Source organism: Phacochoerus africanus, chromosome 4, assembly GCF_016906955.1.
Source record: "Phacochoerus africanus isolate WHEZ1 chromosome 4, ROS_Pafr_v1, whole genome shotgun sequence".
Taxonomy (NCBI): domain Eukaryota; kingdom Metazoa; phylum Chordata; class Mammalia; order Artiodactyla; family Suidae; genus Phacochoerus; species Phacochoerus africanus.
This window is the reverse complement of record NC_062547.1, coordinates 116,300,579-116,314,908: the sequence shown is the minus strand read 5'-3', so window position 1 is coordinate 116,314,908 and position 14,330 is coordinate 116,300,579. Positions and strand designations below refer to the sequence as shown.

The 14,330-nt window shown below is 43.9% G+C and overlaps 1 protein-coding gene across 1 annotated transcript in view; it reads right to left on the bottom strand.

Moving 5' to 3' along the window:
* LOC125124712 (uncharacterized) overlaps window positions 1-14,330 on the bottom strand; it is a 108,527-nt gene that overhangs the window by 56,007 nt on the left and 38,190 nt on the right. The window lies entirely within an intron of this gene.

The following is a 14,330-nucleotide window of genomic DNA, read 5'->3' as shown; positions in this document are numbered from 1 at the left end:
TTTATGCTACCAGTGGCCAGGCTTTCATTTAGGGAAATGCTGCTGCAGCTTATACCACGGTTGCCTAGGCAATCAATAATTGTCCTTGGCACCAGTGCAGCAAGGGAGGTCCACTGAGGCACAAAACAGTTTCTACAGTTGAAAAGCCACAACCATGATGAATGTAGGACAGAAAGAATTTTCATCTTGGGAATCTAAAAGCCGATAATCATTAGTGTACTTTTCTCTAGGTTTATGATGTCTGCATAATGGGCAAAATTAAAATGTCATACTAAACTGACAATAGATAATCTTCCTAGTGCCATTTATAAAGGATAGTTGACATAAATATAGAATTGAGAAGGGCAACTGCATGCTGATTTTTTTTTCTTTTTTTTTTTCTTTTTTAGGGCTTCACCTGCAGCATATGGAAGTTCCCAGGCTAGGGGCCGAATTAGAGCTGCAGCTGCTGGTCTACACCACAGCAGTAGCAACTCCGGATCCGAGCTGTGTCTGTGAATTACACCGCAGCTCCCAGCAATGCTGGATCTGTAACCCGCTGAGCAGAACCTGGGATCAAACCCATGTCCTCATGGATACTAGTCAGCTTCATTACCACTGAGCCACAACAGGAACTCCCTGCATGCTGCTTTTGTGGTCATTTTTTTCTTCTGGTGTTATTTTTTCAGGTATAGCATTTGAAACTACATGGTGGTTTTATCTAAGGCTTTCTTCTTTTTTTCCTTTCTATTTGATATAGGTGTAGCTACGATCTCGGTTTTCAAATAAAGTAGGACAAACTAAATGAAAAGAATCACATTTGAATAGCCATAGGTTAACTTTTCCAAGGAGCCAGAGGCCCCAGTCATAGGTTAACTTTTCCAGTGGCAGCACCTTCCTTCCATTCTGTCGACCTCCAGAACGTCTTCACTGATTTAAACCTTGGTGTGCTCAAGTGAAAAGGGAATTTAAAATATCCACCTCAGAAGCATATTGTGAGGATTACATAAAATAATACATGCAAAGCTCTGAGCGCAGCACCTCCTCACACAGAGTAAGCAGCTCACAAGTGGCGATGTCATCACCATCACCATCAAGAAGACAACACGGGAGTTCCCTTCGTGGCTCAGTGATAATGAATCCAACTAGTATCCATGAGGATGCGGGTTTGATCCCTGGCCTCGATCAGTGGGTTAAGGATCCGGTGATACCACAAGCTATGGTATAGGCTGTAGATGCCTCTCGGATCCCGAGTTGCTGTGGCATAGGCTGGCAGCTGTAGCTCCAATTGGACTCCTAGCCCGGGAACTTCCATATGCCATGGGTGTGGCCCTAAAAAGCACCCCCCCCCAAAAAAAAAGACAAACACAGAATGTGGTCATTTGTCAGGGTAAAGGCAGAACAGACAAGAAACCACACACGAGTTTATGTACAGCAGTCCTGGGTATACAGGGATCTTTAAATAAATATTTCTGGACAAGCTGCACACAAACAGAACAAAACAAAAATCAGCAATGTGCACACTACCTCAAGCAGCACCTCATCCCAGACATGGGATGTACTGTTTTCTGGTCTCTTCTCTCACAGGACATCACAAGCTGCACAACCTACCAGTGAGGGTTGCAGACTTATAGGGAACCAAAGAGACAATTCACGGGAAAGCAGTTTGGCAGTTCCTCAAAAAGTTCAGCAAAGAATTACCATGTGACCCTGCGACTCCACTCTGGGTACATATCCAAGAGAATTGAAAATTACCTGCTAATAGGTACGGGGGTTTTCTTTTGGGGATGATGGAAATGTCCTGATATTAGACAGCAGTGATGGTTGTTCAACATAATGAATACACTAAAAACCAGTGGTTTGTACACTTTAAATGGCAAATTGTATGTTACATAAATTATATCACGATTGGAAACAAAAGAAATAAATCACTGATGGTGCCAGAGATTATCTATATTTATGATGAATGTTGTAATTTGGAAGAATGATTTTTGTCGTTCACGAAAGAAAAAAGCAGATGCAATAACAACGGCATCAAATGCAAGTGGGAAACAGACTGGAAACAGTTCAAAGAAAAGGAAGAAATCGAATAGGACTACGTGCAAAATATCCATTATGTTGAAATTGCATCAAACAACACAGGAAAGACATTTTTGCCTTATCCCTTGAACAGCTGCATTAAGTCTTTCAATTGGCTTCAAGGGATAAACACTTGAAGCAAGGATCATCTTCGTGAAGCAGATTTTAATATATAAACCTGACAAGCAATTTTTTTTTCCCTCAAAGACATTACACTAAAGAGTCCCCAAGCCAGAAGTTGGGACAAAAACTAAGAACCAAGATGACAGTGGGCGCAGGGGGGCACCTTCCCATACACACCAATAGGCTGTGACCATGAAGAGGAATTATTCTGCTTTGAAAATACAAGCAGTTTTTTTCATGACAATGATCACTAGGGCGGACAGCGGCATTATTTTCTATTTTTACCTCCGCATTGATCTCCCGCGCCTTAACTGCCTTTCCCCGGATAGACCAGTCAATTTGCTTTTTTCACTCTTTGGAATCAATGGATTGTAAGCACACAAAGTTAAATCTAACACATTTAAATCTCCTAAAAATACTTACTGACTTTATACTACAAGCCAGTTTCCAAACATCTTCAACTAGGAGAAAATCTGTAAAATAATTTAAAATAGGTTCTTTTTTCTTTAGGGATTTTCCTGCAACCATTATTTCAACAAACTGCCCTAGAGCCATTGCTCAGGGGAAACACTAATTTTCACTCTGATTTCACAACAGTACTAACTGGGCAGAGAAATCACCTATTATGTGGGTCAATCATCTCTGATTCCCACATATTGCATTTCCTAGGCATTAGGATTCTAACTAGGTAGCAACAGTTTTTAACCCCCATCTGTTAATTATAAAAGTTTTTCCAAGCTCACATATACAAGACCCTTTAGCTCAGAGGGGTCAGATCCTGTAATAAATGTATGGCAAAAAAAGACTCAGATTCTTTTTCAGTGACTGTCTACCAGCCTTCGTTTCATTTTCTTCTTTATGTCTGCTTAATAAATATCCAGGTAGCTAAGATATATCTTTGGATCTCACTACCGATGCTTTCCTTATGGCCATTATCAGTTAATTTCTATTCTCACTCAATTCCACACAATTTTTCAGGCTACAGGGGCGTGTTGGTGAATGTTTAACAATGGGCTTGCTGGGGGCAAAAAGCCCAGCTTTGTTGCGTTTGCTTATTTCCATGGTGCCTCTGCTACTGGTGATTTTAAGCCATCACTGTCATGGTTATTGACTGTGAATTTGGAAGAGATGTGCAGTAGCCCACCAGAGAGACACAAGAGAAGTAACCTCAAGGACATAGATGATCAGGAACTGATCAGGAAGTGGTGAGTTTTGAGTGTTTATTACTTCCGTTCTTAATATAACTGACTTAATTGTAAGTTCATGTGATTTTTTTTTTTTTTTCTTTTTAGGGCTGCACCCATGGCATATGGAAGTTCCCAGGCTAGGGGCTGAATTGGAGCTGTAGCCGCTGGCCTACACCACAGCTCACATTAACGCTGGATCCTTAACCCACTGAGCAAGGCCAGGAGTCTAACCCCTGTCCTCATGGATCCTAGTTGGGTTTGTTACTGCTGAGCCACAACGGGAATTCGTGGGAGTTGATTTTTAACAATGGTTGTGTTGAACAGGGGCCTCACAGAATTTCTGAAAAATTAGCAACTGGTTTTTGTTCACCAGTATGAGCCAGGCCCAGCACACCAGGGATTATAGGGTAAGTGAAAACCTATACACCACCATTAGTATTTTGTGACATGTCAGGCACAGCCCAGGTTGCCACAGAGGACCTGGATCCCCTGAGGGGTACTGGGGTCTGTGCCTGGGATGAGCCCAGTGAGGATGCAGAAGGATGGAAGAAGCAGACTGAGCTAGGAAAGACTGACATGTAGACAATTAGCATCAGCAGGTTCTATACAAAATAACTAGGATGAACCACAGACTTCCAGATAAATGTGGTGGACTTAATATGCTCACTTATCTTCCTCGTTTCCCTTCCATCCTTCCTGAAGCCACTCTAAAAAGATAAAGGAATTTTTTAAAAAGAGCATAAAACCAGGGTCAATCCTCATTATTTGCAGATTCTTTATTTGTGCACTTGCCTCCTCTTTAAAACTTATTTCTAAACCCCAAAGCAATACTCATGGTGCTTTCACAGTCATTTGAGGACATGATCCAAGTGGTTAAAAATTTTAAATCTCCAGATGCTCAAGTTTTCCGTAAGCTCGAACAAGGAGACCCTCTGCTTTTTTGATTCAGTTCTCACAAAATAAGTGTCCTTCTCACTATTTAGTGACATGTATTGCAAAGTTTTGTGCTCTTTGTTGGTGATCTTGCTATTTAAAATGGCCCCAAGCATATCACTGAGGTGCTGTTTAGTGTTTTTAAGAACAAGAAGGCTGCCATGCACCACATGGGGAAAATGTGTGTAGGATACGCTTCACTGCAGCCTGAGTTATCCTGCCATTGGCCGTAAGTTCCATGTGAATGAATCAATAATATCTAGTAGATATCTTAGGGATTATAGACACAAGGTGATGTGTTGATTCGTTGATGAGGTTTGCAGGTACCTCACCTGTATCCCCCTAAGAGCAATGGTTCAGTATTTACTAATTCAGTGTTTAGAGCAACTTTATAGGATATAATTACTGCAAATAAGGAGAACCCACTGCATAATGTCAACGAGAGAAGATGAGAATTCACTTTCAGAAGTTCTGAGGCAGATGGATGGGTGAATGTAGCTCCCCAGAGAAAGCCAGGGCAACACTTCGGACAGGCTCGGAAACAAGACTGCCAGAGGGTGAAGGCAAAGCCCCAAACAGGTGGATTGGTTGAAGGTGCACATAAGAAGCTGTGAGACCCCTGAGTCTCAGCCCCAACCCAGCACAGCCGAGTCCTCCCAACTCAGGCAAAAAACTAGAGGTTTACAGAAGGTGATTCCAAATTGAATCTGATTCGGGCACCCCTCAGAGAAGAAGGGTGCTGTCCTGAAAATGGGGAGTTGAGTGAAGGCCACACACTGAGTGATAGGAACCTTGGCTTCCTTTCTCTCACTCAGCTCTGGGAAGACTCCCTGTTAAGGTTACACCATCCAGGCAGGAGACTGAAGAATGTCCCTCTGGGGGTACTGCCTGAGCCAAGGGAAAGCACCTGAATATAACAGGCAGCTATGGTGAAGCCCACTGACCAAAAAGTCCTCCTCTCCTGAATACACACACACATACACACACACACACACGCACACACACACACCCCTGCTAAGTAGGTGTGTTGTGCCTGACTCTTCAATGTGAGGAAACAGCCAACAACAACTGGATATTTGAAGAGAGTGTCTAACATAAGAGAGACAAAAGCAGGAGGTCCTTGGTGGCCTCGTAGTTAAGGATTCCACATGGTCACTGCAGCAACTTGTGTTCCATCCCCAGCCTGGGAACTTTCACACACCGTGGGTATGAGACACCCCCTCCTTCCCCCCCACCCCCCCCGAAAAAAAAGAGAGAGCGAGAGAAACAAAAGAAGAAAAAAACAACTGGGAGGAAATAGAGAAATAATGCTGGAACATAAGAAAACTGCCCCCAAACTACCATGGGGTCTGTATAGAGTTAAATAATGATATAACATTCATGGAATAAGAATAGGAAGATCTGGAGTTCCCTGGCATGGCTCAGTGGTTAACAAATCCAACTAGGAACCATGAGGTTTCAGGTTCGATCCCTGGCATGGCTCAGTGGTTAACAAATCCAACTAGGAACCATGAGGTTTCAGGTTCGATCCATGGCCTTGCTCAGTGGGTTAAGGATCTGGCGTTGCCGTGAGCTGTGATATAGGCTGCAGACATGGTTCAGATCCCGAGTTGCTGTGGCTCTGGTGTAGGCCAGGGGCTGTGGCTCTGATTAGACCCCTAGCCTGGGAACCTCCATATGCCACAGGAGCAGCCCGAGAAAAGGCAAAAAGACAAAAAAAAAAAAAAAGAATAGGAAGATATTTAAAAAGACACCCAGAGAATACCAATATAAAAAACTCTTGAGGAGTCCTGTTTATGGCTCAGTGGTTACAAACCCAACTAGCATCCATGAGGATGCAGGTTCAGTCCCTGGCCTCGCTTAGTACGTTAAGGGTCCGGCGTTGCTGTGAGCTGTGGTGTAGGGTCACAGATGCAGCTAGGATCCCGAGTTACTCTGGCTATGGTGTAAGCCAGCAGTGCAACTCCGATTGGAACCCTAGCCTGGGAACTTCCATAGGCTGCAGGTGTGGCCCTAAAAAACAAAAAACAAAAAACAAAAAAAAGGTGATTTTAGGAAACTCTCCCCAGAAAATAGAACAGTAATATTATGAACAAAAACCAAAGAACTGGAGAATACAAGACATAAAGTAAAATTATAAGATCATTTTAGAATATTCAATATCCAACTGGCAGGGTTCTAGAAAGAATGACAAAGAAAATAGAGAGGAGGAAACTATCATAGAGAGATATAATTTTAAAAAATTTCCTGACCTGAAGGATATCAGTTTCCCCAAGAGGGGTCCTTTCATGGGACCAAGATGATGGACTTAAAAAAAAAGACCTGCACCTGTGCTGACACAGCAACATGACATTTTGGAACAATGGGCAAAGAAGATTCTGTAACTCCCAGAAAAGAAAAAGAAAAACAAGAGTTCTCACACAAAGGACTGGGAATCAAAATGGAACCTACTTTTTGGATCACAGCTCTGGGTGCTGGAAGACCCTGAGACAATCACTTCAAAATTCCTAGAGAAAATAATTTCCAACCTTTTTTTCCTTTTAGGGCCACATCCACCGCACATGGAAGTTCCCAGGCTAGGGGTCAAATTGAACTATAGCTGCCGGCCTACAGCACAGCCACAGCAACTCAGGATCTGAGCTGCATCTGTGACCTGCACCACAGCTCAGGGCAACACTGGATCCTTAACCCACTGAATGAGGCCAGGGATCGAACCTTCATCCTCATGGATACTAGTTGAGTTCTTAACCTGCTGAACCACAATGGGGACTCCAACAATGTCCAACTTTAAATTCAATGCCCAAACTATCAATCAAATGAAACAGCAGAATTAAGACATTTATCAAAACATTTAGAGGTCCTAGATGCTTTCTCAGGAATATACTAGAGGAGGGTCCCACCACAATTAAAAAAAAAAAAAAAAAAAAAAGGAGCGTTCTCAGTAAAGGGGGAAACACGGTATATCAGCTGCATACAGTCAGTGACCAGGTAAAAGTGGCATTAGCAAGAAAGTTGACTTTTCTCCTATGTAACAAGAAATTTGAATATCTGTCTAAACAAAAATTGTAATTACAAGAATGGGTAAAGAGGAAGTAGGTATGTGTTTGGGGGAAGGGCACTACATCCACATATTCCTTTGAAGAAAATCAATATACAGGGGTTCTTGTTGTGGCTCAATGGGTTAAGAACACGACATAGTGGTCATAAGGATGCAGGTTCGATTCCTGGCCTCACTCAGTGGGTTAAGGATCTGGTGTGGCTGCAAGCTGTGGCATAGACTGCACATGCAGCTTGGATCCTTTGTTGCTGTGGCTGTGGCACAGGCCAGCAGCCACAACTCCAATTTGACCCCTAGCCTGGGAACTTCCATATGCCATGGGTGTGGCTGTGAAAAAAAAATCAATATACAATATCTACAACTGAAGTAAAATGGAAGAAACAGCAATATAAGCAATTAATAAATTATGAAGGCAAAGGTAACAGTATTATAAGTGTTATACAGAAAAGAATTGGAAGTAGGGAGGGGTGGACAGAACAGTGCCGTTTTTCATTATGAATCTTGACTATCTATCTGATATTTTAAACCATGTATCTTTGATCAAACACACACAAGCATGTGCACGTGTGTGTGTGTGTGTGTGTGTGTGTGGTACACGAGTAGGTGGAAGCCAGGCCAGGGGTCTGGTGCCAGGGGAGCTGGCAATGCTCTGAGGCTCCGGGCATCATTAACTAAGTCTGTCAGCAGAGGGTGGAACCCCAGCCATTAGGCAGAAGCTCAAAGCTAGATCTCCCTCCCTCGAGGAGAGCAAATGAGAACTAGGACGGGCCAAGCCCTCCAGGGTCTGATGGCTGGTAGGTTTCCAAGGCAGGGAGTCAAGCCCAGGAAACAATGTAACACAGGGACCTGGGGAGCAGAACAGGGACACCAGGCTGGAGCCTGTATGGCGGCCAAGGTGAGCAGATGCCGAGGCCCGCTGGACTTGGAGTCACTCTCTACCTCAGCCTTGAATGAGCTAGGCACCAGGGTCAGGCTTAGCCTGGAAGACAGAGCAACACAGGAAGCACAACTAGAAACCTCGGTGGCCGGACAAACACTAAATCAACCCCACTCTCTAGATATGAGAGCTGGGGGTCACCCTCTTCCTTTGCAATGTCTGTAAGTCCCTTCCTGGGTGCCATATGTAGCTCAACAAAATCTTCCCTGAGGACCAGTTAAACTGTACTGCATCCACACAATAAAATAACATGCAGCCAATGAAACAAACATTGAAAGTTCCTGGAAAAGCTTGTTCTCTAGATATAGGTGCCACAGTTTCCTGCTCCCTCTTTTCATCTCCCTCATGCCTGCAACAGGGTACGTGGATATGCAACACCTTGCGTGGGCTGAACATCTTACAAGCCTGCAGCAGCAGGTATTCTATGGATGCAGAGCATAAAGGGGTGGAGGGAGAAAAGAAAAAGATTCACTGGAAGCATGATTGAGCTACCTACCCCAGAATTCCTGATGCTTGAAATAAATAGATATGCCTTCCCAATATGATGGGAATGGATGTGATTGGCAGCTGCGACTTCTAGACATTTTTAATATTTCAGAATCTCAAAATTCACTCTACTTCCCCTTTACCCATTTTCCTAATTATAATTTTTGGTTCAGTCTGTAACCCCCTGGGAGTGGAAAATGAGTTGAATATTCTCCCCCAGGATTCCTGTTTGGAATAATTATCTCTCCACAAACAAATCCACAAAACTCATCCTCAAATAAAATTGCCTTTGAGGACCCTGGAGAACTCCAAGTGTGCACACTTCATCACACATTGCCTTATCACATCCTAATTGAAACTTTTTCCCTCCATCCCTATTGTGCAGATGGGAAAACTGAGGAATATACCTTCGCCGGATCCCAATAACTCATTACAAACAAATTACAAAATACATTCATCATCCTGAGAAGTCTGCTGAAAATAGTTTAGAATGTATCACATAAAGAGCATTTATTATCAGCTTAAAAGTTCTTAGCCAACTTAAATGAATTGCTTACTCTAGAAAAGCTATAATCAGAAGTTTGTGTCATTTCACTAAAACGCAATTAAAGCAATTAAAAACATCTCCCAAATGCTTATGTGGACCACTGCTGATGCAGGCTGCTGCTGTTTAGGAGTTGATGGGAGAGTTCCCACTGATTTCTCTAGATGGAGGAAACATATTGTTGACATCTTGTAAGAAAATCGAGTTATTCAATTGAATGGATCAGTACAGAAAACAAAACCCTGGTTGCCAAACCGAATATTTTGCTGTGTTTGTGTTTCCTCGCATCTAAATTTGCCAGCTTTGAAGGCTGCTTTTAAACTCACAAGCACAAATGGCATTAGATATGGCCTGCTTTACTCATTAAAGCAAAGTGAAGATCATTATGGAGCCACTTTGAAAGGTAGTTTGGGTTTTCTTATTAATCTACTACACTTAACCTTCCAGTATTTTACTCTCTCCAAGTCCTACAACCATTATCCACAGTCCACAAACATGTTTTGCGTTATTAAATTGAAGAATTTGGAGCCCAATAAAATTCTCAGTAGGAATATTGTTATTAAATGAGCTTATTAACCCTAACCACACCAATTAACAGTCAAGTGTTGTGGTACACTTACAAGGCCGGGGACCCACTGTCCACATCCGTGTAACACCTCTGCTAATTCTAGTAAAAGAACATAGACATTCTCAGGGGAAGAAAAGTTCAGGAAGGTTAGAGAAACTACATATACCTCTGAGGAAAATCAGCTCCTCCAAAATAAATGTCCAGGCTTGTCTGAACCTGGCTCCTCAGCACATCATCTGTCAGTAACTTTCGACTAAGCGCGTACAGCTGGTCCTAGCTCCTCCCTCCCATAGGCTTGTAATGACACGACAATATTGTGCATTTCGGTTTTACAAGTAATTACCAGTCTTAGCCAGCAGCAGCCCGCATTTTGAGAGGGTTTTTACACACAAAAATCTTTCGTCTCGAGCACAGGGGTTCTCTTTTAGCCACAAGAGAAAAAAATGCAGAGGAGTATCAACAGATTTTAATGTATAACTAAGGCTTCTTGGCCTGAGCTCTAACCCTGTGTAGTAGATGCAGCGATGCTGCAACAGACCCTCCTTTGTGTGCTGAAGCTCGAGGAGTGTCATGATTGGGTCCTCCTCTGGGTAAGAGAGCCACCTTGTCCAATGTGATACCCCTTCCCCAAAAGCAGCTAATAACTGGTGGACAAAGACCTGGCCCCCTTTCCTCAACCCTTGGCTATGTTGATGGCCGTCTGACTCCCAGAGCGCCCCACGAGATCAGGTGCAACACCTGTACATGCATCACAGTCCCACCTCTTCGTCTCCTAATCCTGCTTCTCTCAACTCCCCACGGGTGTTGATCCCCAAGGGGCTCCCCAACAATCCTTCTATACCCACGTCTCTAAGTCTGTTTGCTGGGGAACCTGACCTAAGACACCCCCTTTGAAGAACTCAAGAAAGGATTTAAGGGGAACCCCATCAGCATAGTTTGGCTTTCAGTGAGAAAGTACATCAATTCCAACGAAACACAGCTGAACTTTCTAGATTAAGGGTTCAAGGTGTCTGAGTTCATAAGACATTGAATGAAATTCAGACCTCCCAATAGAATAACTTTCCTTTTTTTTTTTTTTTTGTCTTTTTAGGGCCACACCGGTGGCATGTAGAAGTTCCCAGGCTAGGGATCGAATCGGAGCTGTAGATGCCGGCCTACACCACAGCCACAGCAACGCTGGATCCAAGCCACATCTGCGACCTACACCACAGCTCACAGCAATGCCAGATCCTTAACCTACTGAGCGAGGCCAGGGATAGAACCTGTGTCCTCATAGATACTAGTCAGATTCGTTTCCGCTGAGCCACAACAGGAACTCCTGGAATAACTGTCTTCGAAGCCCCTAGGTTCACTTATGTTAAAATAACAAGATGGTATCAGGCAAAATTGCTTCCCAGTCTAGCTACTAACCTTGACCTATCGGGTAGGTATGTTGGGTCAGAACTTACTGTATCTGTACTCACACTGTATCTAAGTATCTCACTGTCCATCAGCTCTCTTCCACTTACTCAACAGGGGAAGAAACCTTTATGTACACTTTCTGTGAGGGGGATACTATGAACTGAATTGTGTCCCCTTCCCCTCAAATTCATATGTTGAAGCCCTAGCCCTCAATGTAACTGCATCTGGAAACAGGGTCTTTAGGAGGTAATTATGGTTAAATGAGGTCATAAGGTGGGGCACTAATCCTATAAGACAGTGACCTTCTAAGAAGAGGAAAAGAGAGACACTTCTCTCTCTGCCAGGAGAGGGCACAGCAAGAAGGCAGCCACCTGTAAGCCAGGAAGAGAGCTCTTGCCAGAAACAAATTGGCTGACACCCTGAATGTGGACTCCCTAGCCTTCAGAACTGTTAAGGAAGTAAATTTCTGGGAGTTCCTGTCGTGGCTCAGTGGTTAATGAACCTGACTAGTAACCATGAGGATGCGGGTTTGATCCCTGGGCTCGCTCAGTGGGTTAAAGATCTGGCGTTGCCATGAGCTATGGTATAGGTTGCAGATGTGGCTCGGATCCTGCACTGCTGTGGCTGTGGCACAGGCTATGGCGCTACAGCGCTAATTCGACCCCTAGCCTGGGAACCTCCATATGCTGTGGGTGCAGCCCTAAAAAGACAAAAAAGAAAAAAAAAGTAAACTTCTGTATTAGGCCAGGCTGGAAGGCCAGGACTGAAGAGGCGGCAGGTGGAATTGACCATGAAGTGGTTGTGAATGACGGGCATGGGCTCTGGAGAGGAGCTGGGCGGCTGGAAAAAGCATCCGAGTTTGGTGCAGGATTGATACTTGAAATTATGTGAGTGAATATGAACACTGGGAGGGACACGTGGAGAGAGAAAGATGGAGAGGGGCCAAGCCCTTGGAGAGCTAGAATGTGAATGATAATAGCAGCAACTAGGGCTGAGGAAGAGAAGGGCCTGCGGGGACGGAGGAGGTGGTGAGGCCTCAGGAGGGTAGAATCATCTGCTGAGGGAGGAGGAAGGGAGAGGAGCTTGAGACAGGGAAGGTGCTGGGGGAAGCAGTGCACAGGCTGAAGGTGAGATGAGAGCAGGGGAGGACAGGGCTCACTGCGCAGTGCTGGGGGCCTAACCAGGTTAGCTGCACGCCATTGGTGTTTGCGAGGGCTGCTGTAACTACCACAAACTGAGCGGCTTAACCACCAGAAACATACTGTCTCCCAGTTCTAGAGGCTGCAAGTCCAAGACCAAGGTTGGCAGGACCATGCTTCTTCTGACGGCAGTAGGAAAGGGTCTGTTCCAAGCCTCTCCCCAAGCTTCTACTAGTTAACTGGCTCACAACAGCATCACTCTCGTCTCCACGTGGCAGCCTCCTGTGTGCCTGCCTGTGTTCACGCTTTCCTTTGATAAATCTTAGTGGATTAGGTGCTCACCCAACTCCAGTATGACCTCGTCTTAAATAATTCTATCTGGAAGTTCCCATGTGATGCAGCCACAGCAAGTTAAGAATCTGGGGCTGCTGCAGCTAGGGTACAGCCCCCAACTGTGGCACAGGTTCCATCCCTGGCCAGGGAGCTTCCGCATGCCATAGCTGTGGCCAAAATAACAATAATACCATCTGCAATGACCCTCTTTCAAAATCAGGTCACATTCTGAGATACTAGAAGTGAGCACTTCGACAGTACAAACCCGGGGGGCACACAATTAACTCAGGGCCTTCTGAGGTTCTAGGAAAACAGAGGCAAAGGTGCTACTGTTCAAGACACCTGGGCATGGACTCTGAATTCCTCCTACCCCCACCTGCGACAGGTCACGAGGATGGGACTTCAAGGGATACACTTCGAAGCCACAGCTGGCAGTCGAGTGTGTGTGCTCTGGAGCTGAAGGGTCTGGGTTTTAAGCTCAGTCCAGTCACTTATTTCTCATATGACAAAGTTATTAAAAAATTGACTTTTCTTCAATTTCCTATTTATAAAATGGGAAGAACAATAAGATCTATCCCATGAAATTATGAGAGCTAAACACTTTAACCTAATGAGGTTGCTACTACGATTTTCCTCATTTTATAGATAAAGAAACCCATACTCATTCAGTTAACTAGCCCAGGTTAACTAGCAAAGATCGTAACGTACATCGAGTAAAAGGGTCTACAGGAATCAAAAATTCATAGTCAAGATGATTATGGGGTTTTTTTGGTCTTTTTAGGGCTACACCTAAGGCATATGGAAGTTTCCAGGCTAGGGGTAGAATCGGAGCCACGTCTGCAACCTACACCACAGCTCACAGCAATGCCAGATCCTTAACCCACTGAACAAGGACAGGGATTGAACCCACATCCTCATGGATGCTAGTCGGGTTCGTTAACCTCTCAGCCATGATAGGAACTCCCAATTATGGGGTTTTTTAAAATGATTTTTATTGTTTCCATCATAGCTGGTTTACAGTGTTTTGTCAATTTTATATTGTATAGCAAGGTGACACAGTCATACATACATATACACATTCTTTTTCTCACATTATCCTCCATCATCCTCCATTATAAGTGACTAGATACAGTTCCCAATGCTATACAGCAGGATCTCATTGCCTAGCCATTGCAAAGGCAATAGTTTGCATCTATTAACCCCAAATTCCCAGTCCATCCCACTCCCTCCCGCTCCCCCTTGGCAACCACAAGTCTATTCTCCAAGTCCATAATTTTCTTTTCTGTGGAAAGGTTGATTTGGGCCATACATTAGATTCCAAATATAAGTGATATCATACGGTATTTGTCTTTCTCTTTCTGACTTACTTCCGTTAGTACAAGTTCCATCCATGCTGCCACAAATGGCATTATTTTGTTCTTTTTTATGGCTGAGTAGTATTCCATTGTGTATATATACCACATCTTCCTAATCCATTTATTCAAGAAGATTATGTTTTCTTGCTTATAGTATTGGCTGAAGCATTTGTCCACTAATGAGAGATTAGCGTTTAAATAAAAAGTA